Source organism: Peromyscus leucopus, chromosome 1 (genome assembly GCF_004664715.2).
Source record: "Peromyscus leucopus breed LL Stock chromosome 1, UCI_PerLeu_2.1, whole genome shotgun sequence".
Lineage (NCBI taxonomy): Eukaryota > Metazoa > Chordata > Mammalia > Rodentia > Cricetidae > Peromyscus > Peromyscus leucopus.
The window spans coordinates 26,287,134-26,294,280 of NC_051063.1; positions in this window are offsets into that span (position 1 = coordinate 26,287,134).

A 7,147-nucleotide genomic window follows, 5' to 3' on the forward strand; every position below is an offset into this window, starting at 1 on the left:
TAGAACAGATGATGCAGGATCAAGTCATGGGTGGCTTTGTCTAATTCAGTGGTTCTCGGTGGAGGGAGGGGATGATTTTGTATACATTTAGCAATGTATGGAGCTGTTACTAGTTTTCATGACTTAGGAGAGTATGGGTAGATGCTTCTGGCATCCAGTATAGAGACCAGGGATAGTATTAAATACCCTACAGTGCATAGGGCATTTATCCATGACTAAGAATTATACAGCCACAATTGGTAATGTCCTCATAAACTAATTTTGATAAATGCAATGGGAGCTTCATTAAGCCTATTGTACCTTGGTACATAACAAGCCCACAGTCTCAGTACCAGCCACTTAATGAAGAACTCATATCCATGTATCTGGGATTCCATGGAGAGATTCCCTTGGCTGGATTCTGGCCCAGTTGGCTGCATTCTAGCTGGGTTCACCTCTGCTTGAGAGTGTGAGAAAGTCAACTCACAGAAGCTCACAGGTTTTAATGTCTGACATTGGCAAGCTCCTTCTAATTATTTGTCCATTTTTGCCAACATCTATTTTGAATGTGTTTACTTAACATGTTTTGTTTCCACTAATGTTTCTCTTCTAAAATAAAACGTATTTAATGTTTGATCAACAATACCCAATTTCCCCACCATATACTATAGCTAGAGTTTTCCTGCCTGGCTCACAGTCAGGACAAATCTTTGTCACCTGCCAGTCCCACAGCCGCTCAGACCCAACCAAGTAAACACAGAGACTTATATTGCTTACAAACTGTATGGCCATGGCAGGCTTCTTGCTAACTGTTCTTATATCTTAAATTAATCCATTTCCATAAATCTATACCTTGCCACAGGGCTCGTGGCTTACCGGCATCTTCACATGCTGCTTTTCCTGGCGGTGGCTGGCAGTGGCTGGCAGTGACTCCTCCTGCTTTCTTGTTCTTTCTTTTCTCCTCTCTGTTAGTCCCGCCTATACTTCCTGCCTAGCCACTGGCCAGTCAGTGTTTTATTTATTGACCAATCAGAGTAATTTGACATACAGACCATCCTACAGCACAGCCAAGTGCAGACCATCTCAGACACCTGCACTCAGGCCTGTGGTCCTAATCATCTTCTATGTGGACCTGCTGGGTAAAGCCACTAGGAACCCGAGAACGGGCTCCCACAGGACATACAGAACATCTCACAGCAAAATACCATCTTCAAAATGTCTTACACATCTTAAAAAGACTGGTGACATTCTTAGCTCATGATCAGTCTCCCTGCCAATCAGCATTGGCAAGTTAATCAACCTCCAAGCTCTGCCCTCCTCACATAATGGAGCTAATGATTCCTGTGTTGTAATATGGTAGACATTGCTTAAGACAGGGCATGCAAGTGTACTTAGTGGAGAGTCCCTTATAACTGGCTGGGTTTTCCTTTAAATGTATTTGGGATTTTGTTTTAATCAGATAGAGTAAGATGGCAAATACAAAAGGAACTTGAAAGAAGAACATATTGCAGTTCCCAAGAGGACAGAGATGCTAAACCACCCAAGGCCACAGGAGGAAGCATCTAGGTTAGTAAGAAAGCAAAAGGTGCAAGGCCAGAGTTAGTAGTCCTCACTGGGGTATTTATGAGGAGGGATAGGCAAGGAAAGTCAAGTTTGAGTAAATTTATCTAACACTGGGGGCTCTAGGATAAAAGGTGGTGTGTAGTTGCTGAGTGCCTGGCTCAGGGCTGACCTCAGGCATGGGGAGTGCTTCCTTAGGGGTGATTAGGTATATGTGCTTTGGGTTGGTTGGTTTGTGTATGAAGGATGTCGTGCTGGTTGTTTTTTTATAAACTTGATACAAACCTAGACATATCTGGTGTAGCAGTTTGAGTGAAAATGGCCCTATAGGCTCATAGGGACTGGCACTATTGGGAGGTGTGGCCTTGTTGGAGGAAGCCACTGGGGGCAGGCTTTGAGGTCTCAGGTGCCAGGCCAGTGGCTCAATCTCTTTCTGCTGCCTGTGCATCCAATCATAGAACTCTCAGTTCCTTCTCCATCACAATGTCTGCCTATATACCTCCATGCTTCCTGCCATAATAATAGACTAAACCTCTGAACTGTAAGCCAGTCCCAATAAATGTTTTCCTTTGTAAAATTTGCCATAGTCATGGTGTCTCTTCACAGCAATAAAACCCTAACTAAGACATCTGGTAAGAGGGACTGTTAATTGAGAAAATGCCTTCGTAGGATTGGCCTACGTGCATTTTCTTGATTGATGTTGGAGAACCCAACTTACTGTGGGTGGTGCTACCCCTAGGGATGTGGTCCTGCATGGATAAGAAAGCTGTCTTAGCCAGGTGGTGGCAGCACACACCTTTAATCCCAGCACTTAGGAGGCAAAGGCAGGCAGATCTCTGTGAGTTTGAGGCCAGCCTGGTCTATGGAACAAGTTCCAGGACAGCCAGAGCTACACAGAGAAACCATATCTTGAAAAACAAAACAAAACAAAAAACTACCACCACCACCAGCACCAGCACTACCAGCAGCAGCACCACCACCACCATCATCATCAAACAACAACAGCAACAGCAACAACAAAAAAGAAAGCAATCTGAGCAAGCCAGGAAACAGCACTCCTCCATGGCCTCTTCATTGGTTCTTCTGCATCAGAACCTCCAGGTTCCTGCCTTGAGATCCTGCTCTGACATCCCTGGATAATGATTAGGAGATCACTCGGCGCATGTGTTACATAGGACGTAAGGCCCTGGGATGACTAACCATTCCACCTGACTGATGGACAGCGCATGCGTGGCCATGTAGCTAAGGAGTGGCTAGGGATTCTAACAATCATAGCAATAGAAACCCTAACTAGGATGTTTTTAGGCCAGTCTTAACTATCTCTAGGAATCTTTCCCTCAAAGGGACAGGCTCTCTGACATCAGCAAACCCCCAGGATGTTGAAACTTAATAAAACACAGCGGATAAAAAAGGTGGCCAACATGGTGGTACGCATGGCCCAGGGTCATTTACACCATTGTCCCTTGCCAGCTGAAGTGAATGTGGTGACTTTTAATGGGCTGACTGCTCCTTTGTGTTTCTCCTGGAAGCCTTCTCCCTCTGCCTGCCTTTCTTTTACACCACAGTCTTCAATACTCAAACTGCTATCACCCTGAGCACTGGTGTTCACAGAGAGGTGAGAAAGATCACAGATTCCTGCTCTCCAAAGTCCGGGGACTGCTGTGTATTTCTATTTCATGCTGGTAGAATGAAGCTAATTTCACCTTCTCAGCTGCTTTGATTCCAAGTGAGCAGCCAGAAGCAGCATGCAGCAGTGCAGGAACCTGCTGCTGTAGTTAGAAATCAATTGAGAGTGCACAGCTTCCTGAGTAAAGCTGCCCTTGGTGCAGGAGGAAGGGAAGGAGGGGCTGGGGACCAGACTCCTTTGCAAGTGGCCTCCATGCTGGGCCTGTGCTTCCCAAGGCTGGCTCACAGCACCAAAGAACAGTCTTCTGTGAGGCCATGTGTTACTTTTGGAGGCCTCTTGGGATTGAATTCAATAAAGGCTAATGTCAGCTGACAGCCATTTGAGGAAGGCTGGGTGAGGGGAGGATGGAGAGGAAGGAATTATTTTTTCTTTGGAGATTATTAGAATACTCAAGGCGCTGGGAAAGGGTGCTGCAGCCACTGGGAATTTTTTAAAGCTGCAATTAACAAATAAACCTACTTGAATAGGAAAAGGTGAAGAATGGTTATAATCCTAGCACTAGGGATGCTGAAACAGGAGGACCACAAATTTGAGGCCAACCTGAGCTGTAGTAAGTTCAAGGCTAGTAAGGAGTTCAAGGCTAGTAAGGAGTACATAGAAAGACCCTGTCTAAAAACAAACAATAACAATGACAATGAAGTCATGTTATTGCCTGAGTGAATGTCCATGGGGGCAATGGACTTCAGGACTGTGTGACGCTGAACTTGATGAAGTCATCAAAGACACATGTTTTTCCTCCTCGTGTGTGTGTGTGTGTGTGTGTGTGTGTGTGTGTGTGTGTGTGTTCATAAATATGCATGTGCATGAACATTTGTGAGGACCAGTTGTTGATATCAGGTGTCTTCCTCAATTGCTCTCTATCTTTTTGAGACAGGATCTTTCACTGAATATGGAGTTAGCACATTCTATTAGACTGGCTGGCCAGGGAGCCTCAGGGATCCATCTGTCTTTGACTTCTTTGTACAGGGATTGCAGTATACTGCTGCACACAGAATTATTACTACTTTCACATCAAAATTTAATTTTTATTTAATTAACTCCTTAATAGAGGAACCTGTTAGAACTAGTTTAAGGAACATCTGAAAAATTAAACTTATTATATATAGATATTCATTCTAGTACAGAAATGTTAATTTAAGCCTGGCATGATGGTGTTTAACTGTCATTCCAGTAGTTGGGAGGTAGAGACAAGAGAATTACAAGTTCAAGGCCAGCCTCAGTTACATAGTGATCACTAGGCCAACATGGACTGCTGTGGTGATATTGTGTTCCCCAATATATTGTGTACCCTAATAAACTTATCTGGGGTCAGAGAACAGAACAGCCACTAGATATAGAGGCCAGAAAATGGTGGCACACATGCCTTTAATCCTAGCATTCTGAAGGCAGAGATCCATCTGGATCTTTGTGAGTTCAAAGCCACACTGGAAACAGCTAGGCATGATGATACACACCTTTAATTCCAGGAAGTGATGGCAGGTATATAAAGGTATATAAAGCAGAAAGGTATATAAAGCATGAAGACCAAGAACTAGAGTCTGGTTAAGCTTTTAGGATTTTAGCAGCAGTTCAGCTGAGATCCATTCGGATGAGGACTCAGAGGCTTCCAGTTTGAGGAAACAAAGTCAGGTGAGGAATTGGCAAGGTGAGGTTAGCTGTGGCCTGTTCTGTCTCTATCTCTGATTCTGGGTTTGTTTTTAATAATAAGACCTTCTAACTATTCGTGCTACAGGCTGCATAGTGAGATCCTGTCCCAAAAGATCAAGAAAAAGGTTCACAAATAAGCTGCAATCTTTGGGTTTCATTCCAGGTTGGGAAAGATCAGGTTTGATCAAGGAAGATCCCTGAAAATCCTGACTACAGACATGGGAAAATAAACCTAAAGTAACTACAAGACATGTGAAGTATAAACATAAAACAAAAAATTATCTTTGACTAGCTTGTGTACAATACATAATTTATATTTGTATTAATACAGATACATATGTTACCTTTAAAAGTTTATATATTTTCAGAACAAGAGGAGCAGACACCAATAAAAACAGATGGCCCAGATGATCCAACGTTTCAATACACCTCTGTCACTGTTTCCTCTGAGTTCTACATCCAAAACAGTTTCAATGCTGCTTGTTGAGATGGACCAGCTGTAAAAAATACCCTAGTCAGGACTTGACCATAATTCTAAATTTTCTCAGCATCCCCATAAGATTACCAGTGCCCCAATCAACAGGAAGTAATCTAGAAAACTATGCCCAAATTCCCAAAATACTGTTTATGAATGTTTGTTTTCATTTAAGGGGGATTTGTTATAAATTGTTAATGGTCATAGTCAATCTCTTTCTAAAGAAGAAGGGGAGATATGATATAGAAATGGGGAAAGGGTAGATTATTGTGATTATAAAGGAGGTAGATTATTGGATCTACTTTAGTACAAAAAGCAACCGTTAATCTCAAAATATTTTACATTGGTATGGATTTTGGTTTATTGATACAAATTTAAAGTTTTGTTATTTGTATATTTCTACTCTTGTTTAAGATATTATGTTTATGCAACTCATTTAAAATCGTAGTGTATAATTAAGAAATACATATTAATAGTCATTTATAATAGTCAAACTTATAGTCATGTTAGTTAGGCTTTCTAGGTATACAAAGATATTTCAGATAAGTAATCTTCAAACACTTCAAAGACCTATAGAACATGGCATTTAAAATGTTTTAAGAGCTTAGACTTTTCTGGACAGCGAGACATGTCTGCTTCTGGCAGCACCAATTACTTCAAAGGGGATGATGGGCATCATAGAAATTCCTTATGAAGTTTGTTTTCAATGTGGCAAGGCTAGCCATTGTTCTTGCCTGGACTACTTGACAGTATGTTGCATAAACTGGACATGCAGGACCCATAGGAAAGTGACTGCTGAACTTTGCCATCACAAGGTGGGATAGTCCTTCAGGGTTCCTGCTTCACAGAAGAAACTGCCAGATATTCTGCAGGACACAGAGGAAAGCAACTGATGAACTTTGCCAATATAAGGTAGGACAGTCCTTCAAATTTCCTACTTCACTGAAAAGTCTTCCAGATACTCTAAGCCTATAGGCTGAAGATAGATGCCCCAATGTTACAGAAGAACTTTGGGTGACTGTCCAGGCAGCCAGATGTCGTTCTAGAGTTTTGGAAATTGTTTGCAATGTACTTCCTGTTTACTCAGATAATATTATATCCTTCTGGGGTCTTTGATGGACTTGAAGACTAGATAGTTATAATTTTCCTTATGATAAAAGATAAATTAGATATGAAACTTGAGACTCACAAAGATAGGATAGATGATAGAGTATTTTCTCTAGTTTTGCCAAATATAAATAAACTGGATGATGTAACTGTAATTCTTACTGGATAACTGTTTTTGTTGTATATAATTTTATTGTGTTAAGGTTAAAAACCTTCCTATTTAATTAGACAGAAAGGGGAAATGGTGTGGATTATGCTCATTGTTAATAATAAAGCTGATTGGCCAATAGCTGGGCAGGAAGAGATTGAGCGCAAGAGCCAGATACAGAGGAAACAAGATGAGAATGTTATACTTAGAAAAGGTGCCAAGCCATGTGGCTAAACATAGGTAAGAATTATAGCCGGGCGGTGGTGGCGCACACCTTTAATCCCAGCACTCGGGAGGCAGAGGCAGGCGGATCTCTGTGAGTTCAAGGCCAGCCTGGTCTACAAAGTGAGTTCCAGGAAAGGTGCAAAACTATACAGAGAAACCCTGTCTCGAAAAAGCAAAAAAAAAAAAAAAAAAAAAAAAAAGAAAGAAAAAAAAAAGAATTATGAGTTAATTTAAGTGTATGAGCTAGTTAGTAACAAGCCTGAGCTACTTGCTGAGCATTTATAAGTAATATTAAGCTTCTGAGTGATTATTCAGGAAC